General features: G+C 49.8%; 1 protein-coding gene across 5 annotated transcripts in view; it reads left to right on the top strand.

Moving 5' to 3' along the window:
- Ptk2b (protein tyrosine kinase 2 beta) overlaps positions 1-14,420 on the top strand; it is a 127,490-nt gene that overhangs the window by 17,864 nt on the left and 95,206 nt on the right. For 4 of the 5 annotated variants that reach the window (XM_078030854.1, XM_078030850.1, XM_078030852.1 and 1 more), the window contains exon 1: positions 1,071-1,266. The exons of the other annotated variant lie outside the window; for it this stretch is intronic. The gene's annotated coding sequence lies outside the window, so the exon portion shown is untranslated. Of the gene's footprint in view, positions 1-1,070; positions 1,267-14,420 lie in introns of those variants that run through there. 5 annotated transcript variants of the gene reach the window in all.

Here is a 14,420-nt window from a genome sequence, read left to right as displayed (position 1 = left end):
ATAATGGGTTTTGAGTGCCACCATGGGGCACATTGTTCAGGCACCCGATATCCAGTTGATGCAGAGTAGCATCCAGGGAAAAGCCACTGGTTGTCCATTGATAGGCTTTGAAAAAAAATGTTGACTTTCTGGTTTTGTTAACAATCAAGTCTGCCTTTTAGTCTCAGAAAATGGGGAGAATTCAAGGCAATCATGTGGCATGAGTGCTTCCTTAGCACAGTGGTCACATCCCGGACATGTTTGCCAAAAGCCATTCCTCCTGGGATGTCTGATCTACTTAGTTCAGGGAGGAAATGTCTTTGAAGTAGCCATATATGCCTGGCTGTCACAGGTGGCTGAGCAGCATGACACAACTTATGGAGTCATGGGGAAGGGACTCTGAAGAAGAACTCTGAAACTGTGGGTGACAATGAGTGCATGCCTGCATTTTGACCTTCTGCAGAGTCCAGTTCACCTCCTCCCACTCTGGAGAAAGTCTGGGATCTTTCCAGAGGGATGAAAGAAGTGTTGCAAGTTGCCCTTGAGTCCCTGCTTCAAATCCCTCTGTCCTGAGTAACCAGGTGACCATACCCTTTTTTTAGTTATCCAAGTGAACTGGCATGGGGAGAGACCCCAGGAGAAAACTGTCTGGCTCCTCTGACACTTCCCCCTCTGGCCTCTGAGCCTGCTAGTCTCAGCTCAGGCACTTGGTCCTTAGTATTTAGGTAGGAACTGAACCAGTTTTGACAGCGCCCTGGGTATTCACCTGATCTTTCCTTCCTGCAAGGGGCTGAGCCTAGTGTGGATGCAGAGACTGGGTGCTGAGAGCGTGACAGGTAACCCTCTTCTACTGCAAAGCCAGCCAAAGAAGTGTGGCCTCCAAAAGGCCACCGGAGGAGTGGGAGGAGGAGGGAGAGGCGGTAGGAACCGGGGGCTCTTGAGGAGCCCATTTGGGTCAGGGGGACGGCAGAGATGGCCCCAGGTCAGCCCGGCAGCTCGGGGAATTGGCGGCAGCGTCTATTTCAGAGTTTATGGTAAGAGGCTGGAGCAGGCACAGACTGCACACCCCACCCTTTAAGGAAGTGGGGAGGAGAGCAGCAGGGGTGTGGTTAACGACTGGGAGGCGGAGGGGGAAAACACCAACCTGTCAGCCCTCTTACTCAGCCACAGCCTCCGGAGCCACCGCGCCGTACCTGTCGCAGACCCCGACTCACCTGAACCTGCGCAGCCCCCGACTCACCTGGCCGCGCCCGAGAAGCGGTCTCCGGAGTCCGCGCCTCGCTCTCGGTGAGCTTCCTCTCGCGATTCGCGGCTCAGCGCCGGCTGGAGACTCGGAGGCTTGACCGGGTGGAAGGGGCTAGAGCGGGCGGCAGTTCCGGCATCGGGGTACCTGGTACCAGGAACTAGGGGTTCCAGGAAGACGCGCGACTGACCCAGAAAGTGGGAGTCGCGGTGCGGTGCACGCCCCGAGCTCTCTGGCCTTCCGCTGGGGGCCAGGGGTTCTATTTTTGGAGTTAATTTGAGTCTCAAAGGTGTTTCCCCGTTCTGTGCTCTTGACATAGGCAGGGGAGCTGGGGCCACCGGCACGAAGGAACGGAAAGCTTGTGCCTCTAAAGGTCAGAGTCAGAGCCGAGAGCCAGTTGGGGGCTTGGGAATCCAACTTAAGCTCCGGCCTCGGACCTCGGCCCTTGCCCCGCCCTGCTCCATTCTCCCGGCCCTTCAGCACCCCCTGGGGTCACATTCTTCACCCACCCCATCCCACTCCACTCTTCCAGGTATTTCTTGTCTCCCTCCCAGTTTTCTGAACCCAGAGCTCTGACTGGAAGCAGGCTGGGCACTGCAAGGGGGACTCAAGCCTAACTCCCAACTCCGGGTGTGTGTGCTTGGTTCTTTCTGAAGCTGTCTTCCAAATACCCCTCAAGGGTTAAGCTCTGGGCTGCTTGCTCCTGCTGTCAGGCTGTGCGTGGGCAAAGCTTTGGGTGGGTGAATATGGAGCATATGGGTGATGTTCTGAAACCCACCAAACGCTGCCACCTGCCCTAACCCTGGGCCATATGACACCAGAATGTCCCCACTCCCAAGGGGCAAGCTCCAACTGAGATCATTTAAGGAACCAAGTTGGGACCTAGGGGTGGCCTTAGCCAGCAGGACTTGGAAAACAGAGGCAGAGAGGTTTAGGCAGACCTGCAGCTAGGCTGGCCTAATGAGGGCATGAACAGGGTAAGGGGTGCCAGGAGTTTCCTCCATGTCCTAGCTGTTCTCTGCTCACCTGAAGGGCTGTTGCAGACCTAAGCACTGCTGGGGGTAGGAGGGCAGGGGAGAGCAGGATGCAGCAATGAAAAAGTGACTCAGGACAGAAGAGAGAAAGGAAGCAGTCACTCAGAAGACCCAACTTTGGCAGGACAGTCTGCATTCATTCATTCTCTTACTGGCTTCTCACCTGCAACCAGGTACTGAGGCTAGGTGCAGGAAGGCAAGGTGAGTCTGACATGTCCCTTGCTTGCCAGGACAGAGTGGGGAAGAGCAGGGCATGCCATGGGAAGAGACAGAGTGCAGTCAATCCAGTGCTTGGGTGGGAGAGCAGAGCCAGTCAGGGATGGCCAGGAAGGGTTCCTGGCACAAGTGGCGCTAAGTCAGGACTGAAGGATCCATAGGAATTTGCCAGGAAAGAGGAAGAGGGGGAAGAAGACAGCACAGAGGAGGGAAGTGCAAATACCAGAGGCCAAAAGCAGCAAGTTAGAAGCAGCTTGACAAATGGTGGAACTGAAAGTAGCTTGGTTAGTTGGGAGCCTAGAGAGCGCAGGGGCGAGGGGAAACTGTGAGGTAAATTGAGACAGCTCCCCAGAGCCTCTGAAGGCATGCTCAGGCTGCCATGGCAACTCTTGTTGGAGCAAAGCTTGGGACCTGGAGCCCAGCATGAGACTTCCCAGCATGCCTTCAATTCTGGGATGAAGGTGCCAGATTTAGCAAATAAAAACATGGGACACTCAGAATTTAATTTCAAATAAGCATATTTGAATATTTGTTTTCAGTATGTCAATTCAACTATTTGGGACATACTTACACCCATACTTATGCTTATTCACCATTTAGTTGCAATTCATATCTAACTGGGTGTCCCGTATCTGTCTGGCAACCTTTCTCTAAGTTGGAGTTCTTCTGGGAAGTCAAAACTGGGAACTGCCTTGCTGCCCTGAGACCGTCTCAGGATACACTTATCTTGTAACCAAATTCTCCCGGATTCCATTTTGGAGTTCCATCACTGAGTGACCTCTGATGATAATGATGATGATGGTAGGGAAGAAAATCCATTCCTTGGTCAGCTCATTTGTCTATAGAGCTGGAGGAGGGTGGTGCCTCAGAAAGAAACTGGGCTTCAGAGCCCTCTAGGGCTGGATTCAAATTCATGGAAACCAGTTAACTTCTCTGAGCCTCAGCTCCTGCTTATGGGGAGGATGGGTGATAGTGCATTATGGAAAAAGTGGTCCATACTAATTTTTATGACACATTCACAGAGGGTGACCAAAACAGCACCCACAGAGTACTTGGAGCATCCATGAAGCCCTCAGACTATCCTGATTGGGGGGATAGTCCCTGGGCAGGGAGGGGGCTGGTGTTATTTTCTCAGGGCTACCATACCCATCTACATGGCCTGTTTCAAGAAGAGGAGATACCCAGGCTTGTCCTTGGAGGGTGGCAGGTAGGCCAAGTGGGAATGACTCAAAGCCCAATTAGCTGAAGGGAACTGTGAATGAATTAAAGGAGAATCCACATCAGACGCCTAACAATGCCTGATGCTGACAAATTCTTCATAAAATGAGGCTTTGATTATTCGTAGTTTTATAATGAGCTCCTTATTAGAAAAGTGGAGCTCCGGGATGGAGGGAGGAAGGGTGCCTTGTAAACCAGGCTTTGACTTTAATAAGACCATTTGTAAGGACAAATTAAGGGTTTCCTGAAATGGATCCTGGAGGGACTTAGAGTCTGTTAAGAGAAAGAGGAAATGGAAAGTGTGTCTACCTTGTGGGAACTGCTGGGTTATAAAGTGTCCCTCTTTCCAGTGGTAAATCTCCCCATCCCCCTGCCCAGCAATAAGTATTTTTGTCCCTAGTCTTTTAGGGCAGCATTTTCCAGGAGTGTTCAGAAAGACTCTGTGCCATGAGATAGTTAGAGGTGCCCCATTGGCAAAACATTCAAATGAGGTGTGTCATTCATACTGGCATGGTCAAGGTTATGGTAAGTGATGCTGAGTAAAGTACGCGTCACTGGTTTTATGCAAGCACTCATTGAAGGCAGCCTAGAAACCTTGAAAATTTCTAAAGGACGTGGCATTAGGCATGTAGCGAGTGTGGATGGGGGCACAGGGCAGGTGTCACACAGGACTTCTGAAGGTATTGTTCCTCCTCTACCCAGGACCAGCCTGTCTCATCCTGGACTTAGTTGTGTCCACCTCAGAGATCTTTGGGGAACAAGCTCTTGTGTGCGACTCTCCTGGCATCACCATCCTCCCTTGAGAGACTCTCCCTGTGTTGTCCTAACTCTTCCCCTGCAGCTTATGCCCCTGTCCCTGATAACAGTATTTCCACATCCCTAAAGATGCTGATAAGGCTAGGGGAGGGGGTATGGTGGTCCTCCCATGGACCCGGTGTGGGGTCTCTCAGATCTAGTTTTCCCTATGTGGGCCTGGCCCCTGGGTGAATGGTGGTTACACAGGGGAGATGGGAGCAGAGAAGCACGGGAGCAGAAGTCCTTTGTTTGAGGGTATGGTCCTGAGCAGTCTGGCTTCATGACCATTCCTCGTAGAATGGACCAGTTGCAGGGCACAGGAGCGAGAGCAGGGGCACAGTCTCTACAAGCCTCATGTGTGCTTCCCTCCTAAGCAGGCCAGTGGTCAACAGCCCAGGCTAGGAATCAGCACGCCTGGATTCCAAGCCCAGCCCTGGGACTCTCTGTATGACCCTGGGCAGGTCATTTAGCTGTAGTTTCCTCATCTGTAAGATATCCCTATCTTATGGGGCTTTGGAAAGGCTGGGGTGAGATAGTATACACTGGGGGCACACACCAGAGATGACACTAGCATGACCCTAAGCAGATGGCTCAGGCACTCCGCTGTTTCAGGATCACCCCAATAGTGCCAGATCAGGGGGACTATGGGGGTGGAAGAGGCAGGTCTTCAGGGGGCTGTGACATGTACCAATGAGTACAGACTATTATTTCAACATTTTGACACCCAGAGGGCCTATTCACAATTTAATATCCTCAGCTGCACATGAAACATTCAGTCCAGTAACAGGCACATGGTGGGTGCCCATGAGTGTTAGCTGTTCTGTTTTGGCTTGTAGCTGTATCTGAGCTTGTGGGAAGCACTTTATTTATTTAGTTAGTTATTTAGTTCCTAAGGCTATGGGCCACCTTCTTGGAGGCAAAGACATCTTCCCTGGGAGCTGCCTCATGGGCACACATCAGGCACTTAACAGTATTTACTCCTGCCCGTCCCCCTCCCAGTCCACTGCACCTTGGGAATAGACAGGCCTAATTGACTCTTTAGCCAGCAAAGCACTGTCCAGCGATGCCCATCGGGAACTGGAGCCCCAGTGATCATTGAAAGTACTCAGAGAGCTGACAGGAGAAAATGGTGCCTGTCCTTTCTGGGCCTCTTCATACTGTGTGCAAAGCTCTGAGCTGTGTGAGGGGGTGGGTTGGGGGAGGGGACAGCTTTTTGAGTCACTCTGCTGTTTCCCAAGGTATAATTATTACTCACGATGACAGTTTGATTAAGAGAGCAGACTCCAGGCTGCATATTCTGATGCACTTTTTACCTAGATGCAATGGGCAGATGAAGAAAACGGCATGGTTTTATTTTTAAGAGACTCTCCAGGTGGGCTGCAGGGATGGGCACTGCTCTAGGTTTTGGGGTCTTGTCCAGCTCTTCTCTTTTACCCATGTTAAGGGTGGGATTGGAGCCAAGATCCACAGCCACCAACATCCATGGAAGGAAGAGGGTTCCCCTTTTGCATCTTGGCTAGGGTCACTAACATTTCCCCCCTCTCCAGTAATCTCTTTCTTTAATGTTCTGAGTCCCTACCCCTAGAATCTGGCAACAAGAAGATCACTCACTGACCACAGGACAGGTCTCCCTCCACAGTGGGCCAGCCCTCCCACCCAGGCTTAGGGCTCTCCATTTTCCACGCTCTTTCTCTTGCGGAGGGTCTTCCACCTGACACTCTGAGACTTCCCCAGCTAGGGCAGTCCCTCTGGTGCCCACAGGGTTCAGGAGGCTCCTCTCAGCCCCTCTGGGAATTGCACCCAGGGTGGTTTTGATCTTCAGGGGTTCCTGTCCCAGCTGTGTGGGAAAGGCCAGGCTGCAGTCCTGGCCCCTTGAGGAGGTAGCATGCCTTGTCCTGGTTTCTAGTTAGTGTGCTTTGTTCTCCTGACCACTTCCTCAGGCACCCAAGGCTCCTCTTTGTTCTGCAGGAGTGTGTAGCTCTAGAATCTTTCCATGGGGCCTCACCACCCACCACCCCAAGTGCCTGCTTCTTATGGGTTCCACGAGAGCTGATTCTGCTGCACTCTTGGCAGCATCCGGTCTGTCCCCTTGCTGTGGCACAGGTGGTTGGCGCTGATGTACAGAGCTGTCAGTTGAGGTCTTTGCAAGGGACTCACCACAATTCCCATTCCTGAGCCCCATATTCCACTGCAGCCACAGGCGGGGCTTTCTTGGGAAGTGGAAGGAGGGTCCTGCTCACAGCCTGGGCACTGGCTTCTTCTGCCTGCTAGCTGTGTGACCTTGAGTGTCTCTACTCTTCTAAGCCTCCCTTTCATGTTTGAAAATGAAGACTTTGTCCCACCTCTTTTATGGGGTCCTTAAAAGAAATATACTACTTGTGTGATGATGCTCCAAAAAAACTCATGGGAGTTGGTTCAGGGAATTGAAAGAGTTTGGGGACAGAATGATGTGCGGGCCTGAGTCTTGACTGATTTTTCCAGGTAATGGAACTGCTCTGAACTGTCCTCTCCTCCTGGAAACTCATTCTAGCCCTTCATTGAGTGTCCCTTCCCTGCACTCTCAGAGTTCCATCTTTTCATCCCAATTTGAAGGAGTCTGTCTGTCCTCGCAGGTTTACAGTCTGGCATGGGAAGCAGCGTGTGGAGGTGAATAACTGGCAATATGTGAATTTGCAGTGGCATTACAGGGGCACAGGGTGCTATGAAATTAGACGACAGGAAGACTGGTTAAGAAATGTGACAGAGCCTCAGGGGGGTGGCATTTGGGAAAGCTCTGAAAGGACAGGTAGGATTCAGCCGTGGGAACTTGGGAGGGTGATGTGGTCAAAGAAGAGTGTAAATAAAAGCAGAGGTGGAAAGGCCTGGTCTCAGTGACTCATTTGGGGCGGAGCCCAGGGTGGCAAATGACAACAGAAAATGAGGGTGGAAGTGAGGTGGCTGGATCTGGAGGTGGAGGAGTGTGGGACAGCATGGGATTTTATCGGGAAAGCGGTGGAGAGCTGTTGGAGCTGTTGCCTTGGGTAGAGGGGCCTCGGTCAGATTCAGGAAGTGGTGTGGAGTGGATTGGAGAGTCGGGAGCTTGCGCTTGCTGGATAAGGGACTTCGCAGTGGCTCAGGTCCTGAGAGTGAATATGTTGTGTGGCTTGGGTTGATCGTGGGGTCTGGATGGTTTCTGTGTATCAACTGGAAGCTTCTACTTTCTCAGAGCCGAAGTTGGTTCTTTGACGAATTAGAAAACTATAGGCTCGTGGGAACATCAAGCGGTGTAGGCTCTATAGGTAATCTCCCAGTTCTCCTGAATTCTCTCTTTCTTCCATGTTCTCGATTCACACCTAAGTCCCTTTGCGGAACCTCACCTTGGAGGCGCTGGGTGCTGATGACTCCCAGGTTCCGCCTCCCCCAGGCCCTCCTTGGCCTCACTTGAGAAGCTCATCTTAAATGCTGCAGCTTGGAAATGAGACTTGTCTTTCTCCCCAGAGCATGTCCTCCTCCTGCAATCTGCCTTTCCCTCTGCGTGCTTGTTCTCCCACAGGCTGGGTCGGAAACCATGGCTGTCTCTCCCTACCTTTCTGCCTTTGCTCTTCTCTGCTCATATCTTCCCCATCACTAAGTCCCACAGATTCTTTCTTCATGCCTCTCATTCCTTCCTTCCTTACTCAAGCCCAGGCCTTATTACCTCATGTTACTAAATAGTTCCTAAGGGCTTCTCTTCGGATCCCTCGAAAGTTCCCCAGTGCCCCTAGTCAGATCTAGATTCCCTTAAACTTACCCTAACTTTAATATCCCCTTCTAACCCAGTGTCCCCATACTTTCCAAAGGAAGCCCTTCACCCCAGCCAGCCTGCTGTGCTCACTGGTGACCATCAAACCTCTGCAGAGTCCTGGGTCCTGCCTGGAGCACCAGCCCTGTCTGTGTGCCCCAGCCCCCAGTCCTGCATACTCATCCCTCAGGACTCCGTGGCAGGCCCATGCGTTCAAACCCGAGCTCCACTGCAGCCTCCAGGCTTCTCTGTGTCCCCTGAACTCCCAACATATATATCAACTCAGCCGGCTGCTAAATTCCCCCAAGACAGGGAAACACTTTTCATGTTTTTCTCCTTCCTTCTGTCCTCAAATTGCCGGGCTAGGCGATTCCATTTCCCTGGGCCCAGAAGTAGGACCCCGCCCCCGCTGCACACTCACGCCTGCTCACCTGCACAGACACCCTCAGCCTCTTCCGCATTCCCTGCACTGCGCGTCACAACAGCCAGTTGCGACATCCACACGGCAGGGACCGTATCCCAAGCCTCTTGAGTTCTCGCCCCAGGGACAGGATGCCCTCCTAACCCCTCCTGAAGGCGGAGACTTCAGTAGCCCAGAGAGGAGTCATGGGTCTGCCCCCAAGTCTCCCCATCTGTGAGGTCCTGCTCTCTCTTCTCTTTTGTCCTCTGGTTTCGAGCCCTTCTGGGCCCTGGTGAATGACAGGAGACAGGAAGCGGGTGGGAGTGAAATTCACCCCAACTGAGGGTGAAATTGCAGTGGGAAAACAGGAGAGAGACTCCTGGGGATAGGGAAACAAGGTTTTAGTGACTTGGACTTTGACCTAGCAGTGTGCACAGACTTGCCATGGTCCCTGGACTCTGAGCCCTCAGCTCCTTCATTCCCAAGAGGTGAAAACACTCCATGTACATTAACTTCCTTATCTACAGAGGAGGCTTCCATTGTCCCCAGTGTGACCGCTGGGCCCTCTGCCTCCATCTTTTCCTGACTCTCCTTCGCCCATGTGCTGAACACTCAATCCCCACCCCCACTGGGTTCTCACCCAGGACCCCTGGGGACATGGGTCAGAGATCTCTGGGTAAATGGCTGCTTCCTGGCCATCCTACCACAAGCTCCTGGACGGGTCACCTGAGAAAGCCTGAGTGAGCCTTAGGATTCTCATTTGTGTACATGATAGGGGGGTTGGGGACTTTTTAACAAGAGGAAAGCTTTCTTCACAGCAGATCGTAGGTGGAATCCCAGTATATAACCCAGGTGAGAATAGACCCATCCAGAGCTGAAGTGGGGAGAGGAGATGCCCCAGCTCCTCTCCATAGTGGCCCCTGGGGTCATCTTATGAGGTCTATGTTGAGGGGGGGTGTATACATTGTTAGGGGTTCCATTAATTATGGGGGGACTATAAATGTTGAAGTGGGGTTATATACATTGTTAGGAGTAGTGTACATCATTGGAAGGTTGTATGCAATGTTTGGGGTGCAGTATGCATTGTTAAGAGATCATTTATTTTATTAGGGGTACACCATTATTGGGGGTTTGTATATATTGTTGGGAGACTGTATACATGAACCTCTGAAAGTAAATACTTTTTACCTCTGGGCAAATGCAAAAGTTCATAGCTTTCATCTGACTCTCCAAGGAGCGTGTGATCTTTATTAAAGATTAGGAAGGCCTCTTATAAGATGTTATCAGCATTACAGACCATTCATACCCATGGCCATAAACTTGGGCTGCTCTTTAATTCCAGGCTGAAAGCCCAGTGGACGACAGAACCACACTGTTCTGATGGCCATGATCGCCGCCCCAGGATGTAGCCTGGTGCCAGACACATGGGCGTCATTCAATGTATACAGCATGCACCTGAGTGTTCTCCTAATAAGGAGGGCTTTTTAAAAAAGAAAAACATTAATTTGAATATGTAAACTTTTTAGGATAATATTTTATATATTATTTTAGTGATGGACCTTTTAAATCACACACTATATAAAATAATACATCATCTTAAAAATACTGCATTCCCCAATGCTCCCTGAAATGGATGGCTTTGAGCAGTTTGCCCATCTGTGATGCCAGCATCCATCTCAACACTAGAGTCCTCCTATATCAGCTCTTGGTTTGCACATACCTCCATTCCCATAGTCTAGGGAGAACTGGCTGTTTCTTATTAATCCAGAAGGTGTTTATTTTTTAATAACAGCCTTTTTGAGAAATAATTCACATTCCATAAAATTTACCCTTTAAAAATGCACAATTCATTGGTTTTTCAGATTGTGCAATCATCACCATTACTAATTGCAAAATGTTTCATCATTCCAAAAGAAACTCTGTCCCATTAGCAGTCAATCTCTCCAGCTGCTGGCAACACTAATCTACTTTCTATTTTTATGGAAAAACCTTTTCTGGTCATTCCATGTAAATGACCTTTTGTGAATGGCTTCTTTTATGTATCATGTCACTCTTTTTCATTGATGAATAATATTTCATTGTATGGATATGCCACATTTAATTTACCTTTTCATTCACTGATGAACCTTTGTGTTATTTCCTCTTTTTAACCATTATAAATAATAGGTCTATGAACAATCATGTGCAAGGTTTTTTGTTTTCATTTCTCTTAGTTATATACATAGGGGTGGAGTTGCTGGGTAACATAATAACTCTGTGCTTATCATGTTGAGTAATGACCTAACTATTTTCCACAGCATTTGCATTATCTTCTCTCTCCACCAGCAGTGCATCGTGGGTCCAATTTCTCCACGTTTCTGCTGATGCTTTTTGTTGTCTGTGATTTTGATTTTAGTCAAAGAGGGATCTTAGTGGGGATGAAGTGTATCCTATTATGATTTTCACTTGTGTTTCCCTGATCACTAATGATATTGAGCCTCTTTTCATGTGTTTGTATGTCTTCTTTGGAGAGATGTCTATTACAATTTTTTAGAAAGTTTTTATTTTTATCCCAAGTGCCCCCCCCAAAAAAGAGGTTATTTTTGATGCCCATAATCTAACCACTTAGTTCATTGCTTTTACAAAATGCCCTTCTATAGGTTTGTTCATGACATTTAGCATTGGTTTTGATAAAAGTCACTGAATCTATATCATAGTAGTACCCGACCTGCTTAAAAAAAGACAAACCATTCTATCAAATGACCTTTGTAAGCACCCCAAACTAACAAAACTACTGAAGTGGTTCCAGGCTAATACTTTTCCCCAGTCTATTTTTGTTTAAGATAAAGCAGTTGAGAAAGCAACCCATAATATGAAAGATCTGTAAGGATTGACTATAGAATTCCTCATTTCTGACAGACAGTTAGGGAAGGAGAGGTTTATCTTATATTTTACCATATGTGACATTGAAACACAAATGGGGGTTGGATAGAAGAATGTGGATGTGGGTGGATGGAGGGATAGTGGGTGGGTGGATGAATGGATGGTGGATGGATGGATGACAGACAGATGGATGATGGACAAGCAGACCAATGAATGAATGAACAAGAAAAGGGATGCAAGCCAGTAAACCAGTGAGTGGAACAGCCACGGCAGTCTTTCCCTCTTTAGTCAAGATTTCCTGGGGGCTGGGGCTGTAGCTCAGTGGTAGAGCGCTTGCCCAGCACAGGTGAGGCACTAGGTTCAATCCTCGGCACCACATAAAAAAATAAATAAATAAAATAAAGTTATAAAAGATGCTAAAAAAAGGTTTTCTAATATCCACTTAGAAAACTGGCCTTAGCCTTTAACTTACATTTCATAGAACTGTATATAAGAGTTTTAAAAATAGATTTGTGGTTACAGTTTAGAAGTAAGATGCATTTTCTGTTGCCTCATATATCTTGACTATGTTCCTTTAAAATGGGGGAACCTGAGGCTTCCCGGTTTCTGGATGTGGTCAAAACTCTGTGATCAAGTGATGTAGCTTCAGATTCTTTGTCACTGGAGAGGACCTTGGTGTCGGTGATTCACACAAGGATGTTGGGTTTGTCTTATTCAGGTCCTGTCGAGGACTTCTGAGTCCCTGCTCTTTCCCCAGGCCCCTTTCCTTCTCCCGCCTCGGCATGGGACAGTCTGGTCATCTCAGAGACCAAACTCACCATGATTCACCACCAGTTTCCACAGAGAGACTCCCTTCCCGTTCTTCCCCTTGGTCCTCCCGAGAAGACATATGGGAGCTGGCAAAGGGAACTTGAAGTCTGGGGTGAGAGTGAGCCAAGCAAAGAGGAAGAATATCAGGCAAAAGATAAGAAGGGAGCTGTGGCCAGACATGAAGACGTGGCAGACATAGTCCCACTCTCCAGAGATGACTTTTAACGGCTCAGACCCTGAGGGAGAAGAAGGGACGACAATATGGCTCTCTGGAGAAAGCTTGACGAAGCAGCTTGAAGGGCAGGTTCCTGTGAAGTTGGTGCTGGGAGCCGCGGTGGGGGAGCAACTGCAAAGGGCAGCTGGACATGGCCGGGACCCCTTCCTGTTCCAGTGGGGTGCAGGGGCTTGGAACTAGGGCTTCAGATGTGCGTGGATCAGATGAGCACCCAGACCCTTTCCGCAGGACTTTAGTCCACTTCTAGGTAGAAGTGAGTGTGTTCCAGTGGAGTGACAGCTAGTCCTTCCATGCTATGTCAGAGTGTCCGCCTGTCCTCCAGGTGAATGTTTCCCTGGGTTTTGAACATCTGCAAGGAAAAAGCCCTTATTCTTCCCCAAAGTCATGCTTCCTTTTTCAGGGGTGTGGAGCTGGTGGCTTTGAAGCAGTGTGTCTGGAGACCACCGCATACCAGTCAGCCCTCTGTTTAGGTGGGTTCCACATCTTCCAGTTCATCCAACAGTGGATGTAACGGGGCCTACGATGTTCACATCTGTACAGAAGGTGTGCACATTTGTTTTCTTGTCAGTACTATTTTAACAATGTGGTGTAAGGACTATTTACGTAGCACAAACACTGTATTAGGTATTATAAGTAATATGCAGATGAGCTGAATGTACAGGAGGATCTATACAGGTATGCAAATATGGAAATACTGTGCCATTTTATATACGGCAAGGACTTGTGCATCCATGGGGTTGTTATCAACGGTGGCAGGGGGGGGGTGTCTCAGGATCAGTGTCCTGTGGACACCAAGGATGACTGTATTTACTACAGATCAGGAGCTATGCTGAACACTGGGGATGCAGAGGGGAGCAGGAAATTCCCCTCAAGATGAAATAGCCATGCACACAGTCATGTGAAAACCAATTGTGCTGCCAGACAGCGGTGCAAATGCCATGGAGCCACCAGGCCAGAGCTACCAGTGTCCCCAAGGCAAGGCTCAAAAGGCATCACAGATGAGGAAAGGTTGTGAAGAGGTGATAGAAGTGACCTGGAAAGAAGAAGGTGGTGAGGTGCTTTCTAGAATGAAAGCACACGTCCTACTGGGGACGCTGTGAACAGCCCAGGGGGCTGGATCTAGCAGGACCATGGTGGGAATAATACTGGTGGGATGCAGACAGGCCTTCTATCATGGTGGCTTGCCATTAACATTATTCTCCAGCATCAGGGAGCTGTGGGATGTGTAGGATAGGATATGAAGCTGTACGAGTTTTCATGCAGAGGAGAGTCAGTGTTTTGTTTTGGAGAGGAGGACTCTGGCCCCAGGCCAGAGGAGTGCTTGTGCCAAGCACAGAGAAGCTCTGGGTGGGAGATCTGCAAACAGGCATTCTGGGGTGTGGCCAAGGGCAGCAGGCAGGGCCCGGCCTGTGCACAGCCACAGGAAGTGCAAGCCCTCCAGGGACATGGTCAGGTCCACAGTGCCTGCTGCCTGCTGCCTGCTGCCAGAGAGGCTGGTGATCAGGGCTGGTCCCAAGGAAGAGCCCACTTTCTGCTTTCTTCCCCTGTACTCGTGTTTGCAGTAGGGGTATGGAGAGAACAGCAGGCTTGGCCAGGTGAGCAAGATGAGGCCTGCCTCCAGCAGGAGGCACGGAGGGTGAGACGTGCTTACTCCACAGGATGGGGAACCCACAAAGAGCACACCTACCTGGAAAGCAAGGGGGTGGCCAGGCATGTGTTTTTGCCTGAGAGTTGGAAGGGCAATTGCATAGGAATGCTGAAGCCAGAGGATGTCCAGGACAAGGCTCTGGGAGAGGCTGAGGGCTTGGGCAAGGACAGAGGCTGGCATCCTGCCTGCCCTGCCCCCTCCCCGAGCACTTGGCTGCTGC

The sequence above is a fragment of the Ictidomys tridecemlineatus genome, chromosome 14, assembly GCF_052094955.1.
Source record: "Ictidomys tridecemlineatus isolate mIctTri1 chromosome 14, mIctTri1.hap1, whole genome shotgun sequence".
Lineage (NCBI taxonomy): Eukaryota > Metazoa > Chordata > Mammalia > Rodentia > Sciuridae > Ictidomys > Ictidomys tridecemlineatus.
Note: the sequence above shows the minus strand (reverse complement) of the source record. Positions and strands in the feature narration are given on the sequence as shown.